General features: G+C 35.5%; 1 protein-coding gene across 14 annotated transcripts in view; it reads left to right on the forward strand.

Annotated features, from left to right (window-relative positions):
- Nucleotides 1–14253, forward strand: part of LOC138325514 (KN motif and ankyrin repeat domain-containing protein 1-like) — a 114221-nt gene that overhangs the window by 67556 nt on the left and 32412 nt on the right. For 12 of the 14 annotated variants that reach the window (XR_011208792.1, XR_011208791.1, XM_069271227.1 and 9 more), the window contains one exon: nucleotides 2648–2753. The exons of 1 other annotated variant lie outside the window; for it this stretch is intronic. The gene's annotated coding sequence lies outside the window, so the exon portion shown is untranslated. Of the gene's footprint in view, nucleotides 1–2647; nucleotides 2754–8225; nucleotides 8245–14253 lie in introns of those variants that run through there. One more of the 14 variants, XM_069271235.1, reaches the window with a different exon arrangement.

Genomic DNA, 14253 nt, shown 5'->3' on the forward strand with positions numbered 1-14253 from the left:
GTAGGAATCAAAATATAGGTGTGTTTTTGTGATAAAAAAAATGCTGCAAGGACATTTTCAGAAAATGTTGTACTTGGTGGATTTAGTGTAGAATGAGAGTCCATTTAGTAGGATCACGGTTTAACAAGAGAAATTTGTTGGTCATACAAACATATATATGTATGTAGATGTTCTGTGTGTTGGTACCCTGACTTAGAGAACCAGTTTTATATTTCTGTGTTTATGGTTACCTTGGCGGTCGAGCATGAAAAATAAAAAATAAAATCTGCTAATATATCTATATCTTCGTAAGGGATATCTGTACATGTTTTTATATGGCATACCTGTAGGCATAAACAGACATATCGTGTTTTGGCCAGGTATATACCCTGGTTAGTTATATACAGGTAGTGTGGGTGTCGTACAGGTATGCTATGGGTTAAGTATTACTTCTTTATGTACATCCACCATCTCACCTGGCCAAATCTGAGTAAAACACCTTACATAGCCACAGGGGTAGGTGAAATAATTGAATTAGTAATGGAAGTCGGACAGAAGTTAACGGCAGACGTAAATTTTATCCTGTCTGGGTATGATTTATTGAGCGACATGGCCTCAGGTCAACATCAACATTTTACTAGACCACAAATAAATTATTGACCAATTTGATTACAGATTACATTCTATCCCAGATCCCTATCAATGTAACAGTTATTGGTGACGAAGTGTCAAGGGTGGCATTTGATTGAAAGAAAAGAATCCTTAGTAATGGGTTATAGTTTTTCAGAAACTTCCAAGTTAATTATGAAAGTTTTGTAGTAATTTGTAAAAGGAATCTTCGTAAAACAAATTTTATGCTCTTCATGGATCTTGAATTCTACATAATATTGGAGACCTAAGTAATCTATCTTAAGTTACATATTGATATATTTTTCCAGCTACTTGTTAGTTTCTGAATTCAGGTGCTGCAGTCAGTTGCAGGTATCAGCCAGGATCAGATTCAATTGATCCAGCGTGGTATGAGTTGTGATACGTTGACCTATTTTTATAGTGTTTATTTACCTGTAATGACTGGATCTATATATCAATAATAATACACAGGGCTGTTCCATATTTAACAACAAATTGTGTGTGTGTGTGTGTGAGTTGGAAATCAGACCAAGAAGTATAAGTTTTTTATCTCTCATGACATCAGTATCGCGTTACCTCGGCTTACAAAAGTCTCCATGTCGCGGATTTAATATCTCAGTATTGTTGTAAGGTAGGCAATACTTATATCATAGAAATGTCCTTGTTTGTATATATAGCGGCCTTATATAGTGCTTAGTGGTCCTTCGTTATAGCATTATAGTCTTTTGTAAACATTGCTATATGGCCTTACTCTTATGGCCTGTTCCAGGGTCCAGATTTGTGTAAAATACATGATCTGGGGCTTATAGTGATAGTGTAGGTCATTTGATATTGGTTTTGAATTCAATTTTAAATCTCATAAATTCCATATCTCAAGGTGGAAATGACGCAGTATAAACAATTTTTGGATATTTGTATCTGATATTGTGTACAAACCCTATCTGATGTGTTTTGCGAGAGGTCATGTTAATGTCATTCTCTGGGATATCGGCACAAAATGGCTATTTAACAATTCACATCAAAATGAATATTCAATGTCATCTAAATCTCTCCATATCTGTAATATTTGCTGCCTGTTCAGAAAAAACGACAGTGGTCTGCAGTCTCCGAAACGATATACACAGGTACAAAGCACTGCATGCACAGGATGGAACATACTGCAGTCTCCGAAACCATACACACAGGTACAAAGCACTGCATACACAGGATGGAACATACTGCAGTCTCCGAAACCATACACACAGGTACAAAGCACTGCATACACAGGATGGAACATACTGCAGTCTCCGAAACCATACACACAGGTACAAAGCACTGCATACACAGGATGGAACATACTGCAGTCTCCGAAACCATACACACAGGTACAAAGCACTGCATACACAGGATGGAACATACTGCAGTCTCCGAAAACATGCACGCACTTCATACACACAATACACCGCATACACAGAAGGCTTTCCTTGAATGATGACGTGAATCTAATCATAACTCGACACTGCTCTTCAAAATACTTCACTTCTAATGTGCGTCATCTCATTGCTTTACATCAGAAATAGTGGTTGCACATGTAAACAAAACCAGACAGTTCTTCTCAAAATTCTTCCATCTGGTTATTGTGATAATTTGAAACAAACTAGCCATTTTGCCTCATATTAATTGCAATGTCGCTATCATTTTGACAGAAAGCAGAAGTTACACACAACACTCCCCATAAAATTTGGAGACAAAAGTCGACGTATTATGGTTACAACAATGCGCTGAAAACCAGTATTTGTTTTGTAGGGATGGTGCAGATAATTCCAGAAATTAATCTGGTTATCTACGATTTTTACAGAAAATACGGACATGGGAATGACAACAAACCACTTATATTTCTACCAGAAGGTGTACAGCTCCATGACATGGCCCTATGATAAGGATTTTGAATTGTATATGTGTGTTGTGGGTCCGATTACTGATTCCATGGCCATCTGTCACATGCATGCAGTATATAAACACGTATACACACTGCACTATAATGCTTCTCTCTTTCCAGGACATATGTAAAGGAGGCCGGACCACTTCACAGGCTAACTTGGTGGCAGAGAAAGTGGTTCTAGTGACTGTTATATTCCGAGTGGGGAGTCTCTACCCCAACTCTGGTAAGTTTTTGATTGTCAATATAGCAATATGATGATACTCATGGCTTCAAATGCCTGACAACTTTCCTTTGGAGGAACGTTATATTTCCAGCAGATACCTGGATGCACGCAGCTTAGCGACATAATTAGACTGAAAACAAATTTTCGCAACTTTACAATATACTTTATTTTATTGTAAGTTCGGACATTTGTCGACAAGTTTGGAAGAGATTCTGTAACCAACTTAAACTATAAGGTCTCGCATATATATGTTTATTCTACTGCAACCTAGTTAGGGGGTGGGGGATGGGTATGATGGGGAGGGGGCTATATTTATAGGGGGGTGGGATGCGTAGGAGGGGGTTATAATTATACTGGCTTCAGGTTGCCCTTTGGTCTGTGAGATTTGGAGGGGACAGGGATGGTTTAAAATGGCCTGCTTGACAAAAGTTCCAGCTTTTTCTTGTTTATTTGATATTTCTGAATATGATGTATAGATACATTAAGGAATGATAATGAAAAAATTATAATTTGTTATGAAGTTATTGTTTGATATGCAGCCATTGATGGAAGTGCCACCAGAAGACTTAAGGAGTCTGCATTACTCTGTACAAAGTTTGTAGCACTACAGTTAAAGGTTCTTACAGCCATTATTGTAAATTCTTCCAGACATTAGCTGGTCACTTGGCATTCCTCGAGATTGGTATTTACTCTTCCTTGTGTGTTATAGTAATCATTACTGGCCACTTAGCTCGGCAGTGTCGTCTGCTCAGAGATGTCCAGACACTTCTACTTGATAAACTGATTGTCTAACGTAAAGAATAGACCAGTTATATCTATTATGATAATATATAATTCATATTTTGGTGAGATGGAAGCATCTAGACAACAGTATCCATGGTTACCAACGTGATGTCCTGGGGAAAAACAAAAAATAAAAATAAATGGTAGAAAGTTTCGGAGTGATGTTGTTGAATGATGTACAAACTAACAGTCTCAGACAGATGGAAGCACATCTGCATCTACAGAGTGCAAGGAGGGGTGGGGGTGGGGGGGTCTAGTTAGGGGTATGGAGAGTATTGAGTTAGTAAAAGGCTGGAGAGGGGGTGGGAAGTAGTTAGTAAGAAGTATAGGGATGAGAACAGGTACAATACTTTTGTTGGGAGACGGATATGGTATCTGATTATCCAGCATGCTTTGCATCATTGTACAAGCAATTTACATTGCAAGCCTCCCAAGGAAAAAAACACAATAAAAATGCTATATATATTGTGTTTCATTTGCATGGGGTGTATATACCTACATGCAAGCTTGCATTGCTGCTTCTCCTCGAATCTTCTGTCATTAGTTTTTCCACAAAAATGGTTTACTGCTTCATTACACACAAATGACTGAGGACTGTCAAAAGTTATAGAAAAGTTGCCAGTCATAATTTCTCGATGTTCTTTTGAAGAAACGTGTAATGTCACCCTTATCTGTGTCGGTAAGTTTTATGAGTGTTTCATGAGAACTAATTAAGGGGTTATCCTATCATATCAGTCAGTGATTGTTTGAAATGTCACGGAGATAAAACAGGAATTCTGTATGTAAATATCAGGGTAGTTATAATCATATGTAGAAATCATTATACAGAGGTTAGCGCCAGTTTTCTACCAAATGCTGTAAGTATCCTTCAAGATTTACTTCTGACGAGGAAAAAATAAACATAGGAAAGCGAAACAAATACTTTCACAAAACTTGATAAATATTTATCTGTTAAAGTCAAAATCAGACAAATGATACAGACAGAGGTTATTCCAAATGCATAGATTTTGAATTTCTGGGTCAAAGTTGAAAATAAAGGTCATAATGACCTATATTTGGTCAAAAACATTTACTCTCCTTCTTAGGAAACTTGCCATCTTTGTTGGTAAGATTTACTATACCTATAAACTATTCATGTTTGGTAAATTGTTTCTGTTTGTTTTCACAAGGGCATTTACCATACATTTACCGTAACTGTGTGTACGTGTGATGCACTGCAGAGTCCAGCTGCAGTGAACAGTAAAATGCAGATCTGTGCACGATCACGATAATCTCAAATGACATTATCATATCTTTTGTATCCCCTGTACTTTAGTCTGGGAAAATTGGATTCTGATTTCTGTATCAGCTGTAATCAAACTTTTTACTATAAAGTGTAGATTTTTATTTCAATACCTTTCACAATATGTTTGAATTTCATTGCCTGTGAAAAGTTTGGATATAGAGACTGAACATGTGTTTTGTGTTTACTTTTTGCACTGTAAATGGCTTTCTCATTTAAAATGTGACTTTCATCACAACTCTTACCAGTTTTAGGTGATTACAGTAAATGTCTGAAGTTTACAAAAAAAACCACCCTTTTTAACTTTAAAGGTAGCTAGAATGAATTAAAATTTTTATACCATCAAGGTCTAATAATATTTACCATATAACACTTTAAAACAGAACATTTGTCTCAATTCAAATATGAATATCACAAAATGTGGTACATTTTCGATATCAGGCATCACGCTGTTGGCCTTTGTTTGACCAGGGATTAGCTCCGGAGCTATAACCCAGATATAGTTAGCCTTATGAGAGACAGCACCTGTCCTTATCTCCTCTGAACACGCCCTTACCCCCATTGGAGGGTTATTACTAAGCCTACAGGTACAGATCTACTCTCACTCCGAACCAATTTACTGCTGCAGTTTCAAACATGTCAGGGAAATGTCGACAGCATGCAACCAATATCCGGTAGAATATATGTATCATACCTCATATATTAAAACAGCTGGGAGTTTGAAAGCATTTGTGAATGAACCTATAGGTACAGCAGAACCAGTCATAGAGACCTGTTTTGTGTAGTGAACACATCCTTTAAATAAGACCACTTTCTTTGGGCCCAATGATCAATTTATACAAGTTGACCTGTGTATCAAGACCATTTGGCTATAAAGACCATACTGCTATTATTCTGTTTTCCTTGAATGGTCTTTATAGACAGGTTTGATAGTACACATTGTACCACTGAAAATGTCAGTATGTAGCATTATTACATGACAATTCCATTTTCAACTTTACCATAACTATTTTTTTTTTATAGAAAAAATATTTTGTCAAAATGAAAAGACCAAAAACCATGCTATGTGACAGGGAGATAACTTGGATGATGCTTTTCAAAGTTTGTTAGTAGAAATGACCTTGATGGCTCTTATTCAAGGTCACATGGCTCAATTGCTATTTGATAGAATCCCTGTGTATAGCTTTAAAAACTCCAAGTGAATTAATCTGATGGCATTATTTCACAAGTTTCTGTGCTGAAATGAGATTTGTATAATTACATTAATTTTGTACGTTTTATGGTAGTTGATTGTATCATGTAATGTATAGCTAATATTCCTATATCATGGTTTTGTAGAGTATTGATTTGTGTGTTAACTCTATCATCTCTCTGTTGGTTAGGATTCATTAATAATGGAAACACATCATGCAGCACTATACTAGACAATCATTATCAGGGTGTCTATCTAAAATATGCATAACGGTGTAATTTGAGGTACTATGATGGTACAGATAGAATAAATCAGTGTTAGAAAAACACAGTAGATTCATTATAATTTTATATGTTTACACAGACGTTGACGTCACTGACAAATTCTAGATTTACTGATTTTTCTCCTTATTTCTTAAAAATATCTGTAAACATGAATGCTAAAAAAATAAAAAATGAATATTATTAATAATTCCTTTTTAACATGCCTATGTACCTGTAATAACTAATGTATAGACATTTGACAATTTTTAAAAGACTTTTCAAAAATAAATTATTTATATAAAAGCCAATTTGAATAAATCAAAGACATTTCTATGCTCCTGGCATGAGTTTAAACAGATCATTTGAAGACTATCAAGATTACACCATGCGTTTGCAGATATATATTTTACAAATCAGAATCAGCTTGTTAAAGTGGAATTAATTTGCTATTGGGCCTTTATGGTAGTTGTCTTTAGGATTGACTGGGCTAAAACGGTGTGAGATTAGCGACTGTTAAATAGCTTTTCATAATTTTCAGTGTTGACAAGTTTTGGCACGGGCCTGTGACTGCATGCTGTTAATCTATCCCCCCCCCTGAAAACTAACATGAATTCTTCCAAAACTAAATCTGGATCAGTTCATTATGAAATTCTAAGGGTGAATGAAGTAAAGATAAAGAACCTTTCTCAGTGTGATGTTGGCTTGCTCAGCCTTTAAACGGTCTTGTCAGAATATCTACCATGGAGGACATTCAATACAGATGATCGTTAATCCATCTTTGTTAAATTTTGGTGATTTAGAGTGTAACATTATGACAAGATATTCTGTTTTTATACCACCCATGGCTTCAGTATACTGAGCGACACTTAAAGCTTCATTCATGTCATGTCGCCCGTGAAAATGGTTGAATTGTCATAATTCACAATTGTACCTATATATCTACCCTAGATTGTCCATGTGATATCTCTGACTCAGTGTGGTGTGTCGGCATGATATTTCTATAACTTCTACCTGTTGTTCTTTTTGACATCTTTCACTTGAGTTCTGCAAGTATAACTGGCTATATGAGTATATTCACATTGGTGTCATAAATTTGAATTAGCTGTCAGGAGATTTCTGTTGTTATTTCATACTGTTAAGAATTTTCTGATGGTAAATGATAATACACACACACATATATAAACACTTTGCATGAAAATACAAACATTTGCATGAATATAGACCAAATGTCTTTACAGTTATTGAATTTTTTAACACTCAGATCTTAGCACATTTATATGACCAGGTACTATATGTATACTATAATTTTAAAAGCTATTTACTCTACTTTATGCAGTATTATTCCAACATGACAATTAAGAAATGCTGTCTAGTTAGTAAGATTTAAAATTACTGGTTTTGCCTTATAAATTTACATGACTTTGCCTATTACTAAGTTTTTTCCCACCATCTATATTTGCACCCAGAGATTGCCTGTTGACGGTTTTTATGTCAAGATATTTCGTATCAGGCAGGTCAAGTGATTATGTGGGTCAGTTTAGGCCATGAAATTTCAGGCGCTCTGGGTGGCTTGTCTTAGTTTACACACCGATAAGTAAAGTAAACTCAGTGAGAGTGGTCAAATTGTCATTGGATGTCCAGCAGTACATATCCCCTAGTGGTCAGTGCTGGTCAAGCTAATCAGCAGTATAGTCCTATAGCAATTCTATCCAATGACCACTAAACCAAGTGTTTACATTAATAAATTGTACTTAACATTGGCGTGATATATATTCAGGAATTATATAAGATTTTTTGTTTTTGAAATTTGAGAGTTTTGGGTCGTGTGGCTGTTAATTGCTAAGTGTGTCATAATGTGTGGGAGTAGGGACGGCAATCGGGGAGTGGGGAGTAGTGTAGAAATGGTGTAGGTGTTGGACGTACATTATAACGTAAGAGGTCTCACCTGTCTGGCAAGTTTTCTCGTTAAAGGTACGTCTGCTATGTTACACCTGATTCAGGTGTTTTCCTTCAAGTAAACATAACACTTTCCATGTGAAATGTTGGGAGATATATTGGTTCTGGAAATCATACAAGTACCAGGTACTGCTTTAATTTATATTGGATTATGATCAAGATTAATCTGAGGTTTCCTAAAGTTGCTAGTGTCTTCATTTGAATGACCTTCATTATGTCAAGGACAAATTCATCATTGAAAGGTCAATACTAACAATTGATCTGTTGACATTGTTCTAAATCATTGCTATTGTGTTTATCAGCAACCATAGATTGATAGCAAAAATATTGTTCTTAAAACATTTTTACTTTTAGTGAAGTAAAGAAGAAAATATTTGTTTGATGGACAGATATAAAAGGAAAAGATGCAATATATATTATAATGTTGGAATAATGATAACTTAGGACAATATTATGAAATATGATAAGATTTATGAATATAACTTTTTGTATATTTCTGATCTTGATATCTTATATCATCTGAAACAGAAATGATAATGATATAAGTCAAATTCAGTGTGATTTTGCTGTGTCACAGCTGTCAATGGAAGTGCTTTATGATAGGTAGCTGTTTATAGATTTGCTATATAAGAGGGAGCTGTGTGGGGAGATTTACTATACAATTGTGTATTTACTGTGTAATAAGAAGTAACTGTGTCTCTCCATTCACAAGTATTTGTACAGTCATTAATATTATAAGTGATTAATAGTTCATGGGACACAGATCAAAGGCCATCAAAATGTAACTACCAGTACTGGGCTATGTCAATATGTTTAAACCATTACAAACTTAAATTCTTAAATATTTGGGGACCTAGTTGGGGCCAAGGTATTTGGGTCAAGATGTAGCCATTATGATGAAATCCCTACAAGCTAGCGCCTTTTTTTGGGTGGCTATAGTCTATACAAGCCATTGTGTGTGGCCGTCAGCTCTACCTTGAAGTAAAGTGTTAGGTATACTAAAATAGACTATGAATCGGACTGGCTTTTGTTGCGTGGTCGAATCTCCTTTTGTGGCGTCACCTGTTATTTTAGTTTGATCAGTCCTTTGGTATGAATGAACTGTTGTGACACAGGACTTACAGTGGATTTAACCTTTGGTATATTTATGGGTCGGGTTGGGGTATGTATAGGAATAGCTCACACACAAGTCTTTGTGGTAAGGTCTTTATTGTCCGATAGAACACATTATACAATAAAGTTCTGCCAAATTTTCTGCTATAAGTTCGAAAATGATAGCCTTGCATGTACATTACACAAGAACACAGTATATTTACAAGAAATTACCTCCTTAAGTAGAGACCAAGTTGTAAGGTGATCTGAAATAGCCATTATCCCTCCACCACTGGGTTTTGAGTTTTAGTCCCATATGGGGCAGTTGCCAGGAACTGACCATAGGTTGGTGGTTTTTCTCCAGGGATTCCAGATTTCTCCACCTCCTAAAAGTGAATGACCCTGACTGTTAAATGGATGTTAAACATAATAGTGTACAGTTACAGTAATTCTTAAAATCATAATATGTAGTATAATGTTTACATCACTAACACGCAGGTGTTGCGCTGTATCTACTAGTGCATTTGTATTTCAGGTAATTGACTCGCTCAGATAGCTATATGTTGCAGGTGCTGTGTTTGATTTTTAAAAAATCATTTAAAATAGTTTGTAAGGTAATTATGGATTTTATTAAAGTAGAAAATGATAACTGTACAAAGATGAGCAATTGTGCATGAGTTTTGAATAGCAGCTGTTGAAAACAGCTACTATATAAAAAGTAGAACTCGTTAAGTTACAATATGAAATGCATAATTTGTTATGCCACATTTAAGTAATACATACAAACTTCTTTGTTTATTGTTTTGTACTTTCTGACAAAATAATGCAGCATCTTCGTAACTTTTATGGCCTGAGCGTGTTGTGTCAATTTTTCTGTGACAGTTCCAGCATTATAGATGACGGTAATGTGTATTCTTTGAGTGCCATCATCTTTGACACGCTGCATGAATTTATACCTGTCGGTCACGCTCCATGATCAACGACATCTTTGTGGAGTTGATGCATGTTTTTAGAGATCTGTCTATGATCTTAAAGTTAAAATTCTTTTTACCTAAAAAGTTGTTTATTATTCGGACCATGCATGTAAGGAAGTAAATTATGTGCATATGAAAGTCACATTCTGTGTCATCAACAGAGCGTGACGTTAGTTATGATGTGTGTGTGTGAACGTATGATGGGAATTGCATTCATCACCTTCTGATAGTTTAATAACAACATTTTTATTGAATATTTAAAATATACTTTTATATTTACTGAGGTATATTGACATCAACCAATTAGTCCATGCAAAAAAGAGTTACTGATCGATGAATAACAACATTTTCATTTAATTTGTAATTACACAGCTAAATTGACGTAAATCAAAACAAGTAAAATAGAGTCTCTGAATGATGGAAACTCCTTATATATTCATAAGCAGGTCTTATCAAGCTTCTGTCATTCAAATTAGCATGGTTAAATTGTATGAATGAAATGTGAATTTTAAACTGGCTTTAAACTTGCAACTTGCTTTGGGACCACCTCTGTATAATGACCACCTTCTTATAAGACTAATTTCTCAGTGTCCCAAATGGCCAATTTTAGCAAAATTTGACCTATGTGGAAAATCAACAATATGGTTTAATATAAAGAGCAATTTTTTCTATGTCCCTTGGGTGATCTTAACAGTATTTGTCATTAGGGATATCAGAATTATACTTTTATTAGGGATTCTTTCATCAAATATTAAAAACCTCATGAGAATCATGAATGCAAAACCTTTAAAAGAGAGACATCAATTATACAAAGCTTACTTCAGTCTTAACCATAAGGCCACATGAGGAATAAATCTAGTTAGCAGTAGAATGAAAATAAACAAATGAAATTTCTGCAGTTGTGAGTTATACCAGCCACATTGTCAGTGAAATGTGATATGATTTATACTGATAAATGATCCTTACCAAACCACCCCCAACCCCTCGGGTCGGTCTTACCAAACCACCCCCACCCCCTCGGGTCTACTTTGTATCTGATCCTCACCAAACCACCCCCACCCCTTGGGTTTGGGTCTACTTTGTATCTGATCCTCACCAAACCACCCCCACCCCCTCGGGTCTACTTTGTATCTGATCCTCACCAAACCACCCCCACCCCCTCGGGTCTACTTTGTATCGATCCCCACCAAACCACCAACCACCCCCACCCCCCCCTCATGTCTACTTTGTAACTTATAGCAATGTCGAGTAAGATGGAGATATATAGGGTTGTAGTGTTTAGTTGGCTTTATCCTGGTGTTTGCCTGTACAGATATCACAGATAATGAAGGGTTGCATGTCACAGACATTTGGAGAGTGTGTACATGTACTGTATCCTAAGTTTGGCTCTCGTTGCCATACCCCAAATTTGGTTTGATGGTATAATTTCCTATCCAGTCAAGGTCATTTAGGACTTGTTAGGTTAAGTAGATGGAGAAAAGCCAGAGTACCCAAAAGAAAAAACACTGACCTGTGCATGGTCAGTACCTGGCAACAGCCCTACATGGGATTTAAACTTGTGACCCAGAGGTGGAGGGCTTGTGGTAATAAATTATTTTGGTACATCTTATCCAATTAGTCACAGCATCTCCACTTCGCCCTTATAGCAACAGTAAAGGCCCAGTATCATGAAGTTTATGTTTTAATATATTTCAATTAATGCAAACTCATCTGGATATATATATATATACAATTTACCTTTATCTAAAATTATATTGTTAAGAATTGATATGTTCTGATTTTTAAACAGTAGACATGTATATTGACTACAGTTCAATCTCTCCACTAGACTATGTATCAATCTTATATATCTTTTATATAAAGCCAACCTCCGATATTACTGGACATTATTGTACATAGACTTGTATACATTTAGTGGACAAAGCTCTGTAGCCAATCTGTCTGTAAAAACTAAATAGAAATTGATTGGATTCTGATCCCCAGGGGTCAAAAGATCACCTTGTAGATTTGTATCTCTGAATATATACATTGTGTACATGTAGCTTGCGACTTACACTGGCGGAGAAGCGGAGAATTTGCCGCTACATGCAGGTATATATCACACTAAGTCTTATAGTATAAAAAATTTGGAACACGACCAGATCTCTGTTGAGTTAAACTTAGGGATATAGCAGTACCCTAATTGGGATTAAATCATGATTAGCCAGCTGGGAAGCATGTAATGTGAAAGTAGTGAGCTTTGGAAATAGAGACTATAGCTACAGTACTAAATTAATGGGAGTTTAGTTACACTAAAGGAATCAAGCTGGAGAGAATGGCACTAATTAGCAAGTCTAAAACTGCTCAGTAAGCAAAATATACAGTCAGTATACCAATGGTGTTAAAATGGCATTCAAAGGCAGTGCTAATTATGTGAGAGTAGTAAATGATATGTTTACCTGTTGGGTCTCCCAGTTTTCCACAGCTTGTGGAGATTACAAGTTTGAGGTGCTATACTGATTCGGGTGTAATAAATTACATCCACTGGTAGAGATGTAAGGATATTTGGCAGTTTAATGACATAGTGATCGGTTTGGGTTGCAGGACCAAGTTTTTCTCTGATAGGGTTCTGTACCTGACATCATTACTGCTCTGATTAGTACAGAAATGGTAACATTAGCAGCGTTAAGTGTGATCTGATAACACCTATCAGTGTACATTTTAGGTGGTAGAATGGTTACACTTATCACCTATACATTCACAGACCTGGAATTACCATGATTAATTATTACCACTGTGACAAGATCTGATTATCAAATGTTGACAGTCTGGATATTGAACCTTGGATTAGCAAGTAATATTGGATTAAGAGAGAGATGAAAATGGATTAATCTTTTTGGTCCCAAAAAGGTATTTTATTGGAATATGTGATTGGCACAACTACACAAAGTTGTTTAATATTGCTACTATTTAACTTACACATTAAATTTACAGTCTTGTAAATGTAAATCATAATCTATAGTCATTTTACTATGACAGGATATCAAAAAGAATGTCTTTGAAATCACTTTTATGTTTTGTTATAAAATATCTCAATCCCATCATATAACTATCATATATTTTGTTTGGCGACTTGGCGGAATATTTTGGTGAAGGATAAGTAAATATCAGCTCTGGTGCTGTAGTTGTGTAGTGTAACAAGTTGTACTGGTACTTAAAACTCTTAGGAGGCTACATACAGTTGGTGATTAAGTCTAAAGATTTACTGCTCAAAAATGCAAGTGGGAATGTAAAGTGGATAAGATATAGTGTTGCTTTAAAATACATAACCAAGAAAGATCAAATTCAAAAAGAAAAGTTACATTATGCTGCATATGTCGGTCAATGTTGACGTTGACAACAATTTATTATTGTGTGTACCTGATAATGCTGTATAATCATCTATTGCCCATAGTGTTTGAATCAGCATCTGCTGTAGTAGCTGGTGGCTAGCTAACACATTAATAGATTTAGTGGACTGTGTATCTTTATCAAAAATTGTTCATAGTGATATATGTCTTGCTCAAGGAAGTGACATTTACAGCACAGCTTCTGAAAGAACCAGGCCTGAGATACAACGGTAAGAAATCAAATCATGCAGGTGGGATCCTCACTTGTCTTAAAAGCTTGTACTGTTTAGTTCTCTACCTACAGAGATATTGCAGACCCATACCAATACCATTGTTCTTTTTGTATCAATTATTTTGAGAGTGGATGCACAACAATCATATTCTTAACATTTCTTCCTTCTGCAGTTTAGCACTTGACTTTTGTTTTTTTGAATTTTTTAAAGTCAAACATGGCAAATATTTTTGTTAGAACATTCAAACTTACTTTACATTCATGTCATTAATTTGTTTCATGTTGATGAGCTAGTAGGATTTCTATATATAGACCACCTATGTCAGTAAATGTTAACGAGTTTTCACCCTATACTGAC

Source organism: Argopecten irradians, chromosome 6, assembly GCF_041381155.1.
Source record: "Argopecten irradians isolate NY chromosome 6, Ai_NY, whole genome shotgun sequence".
Classification (NCBI taxonomy): domain Eukaryota; kingdom Metazoa; phylum Mollusca; class Bivalvia; order Pectinida; family Pectinidae; genus Argopecten; species Argopecten irradians.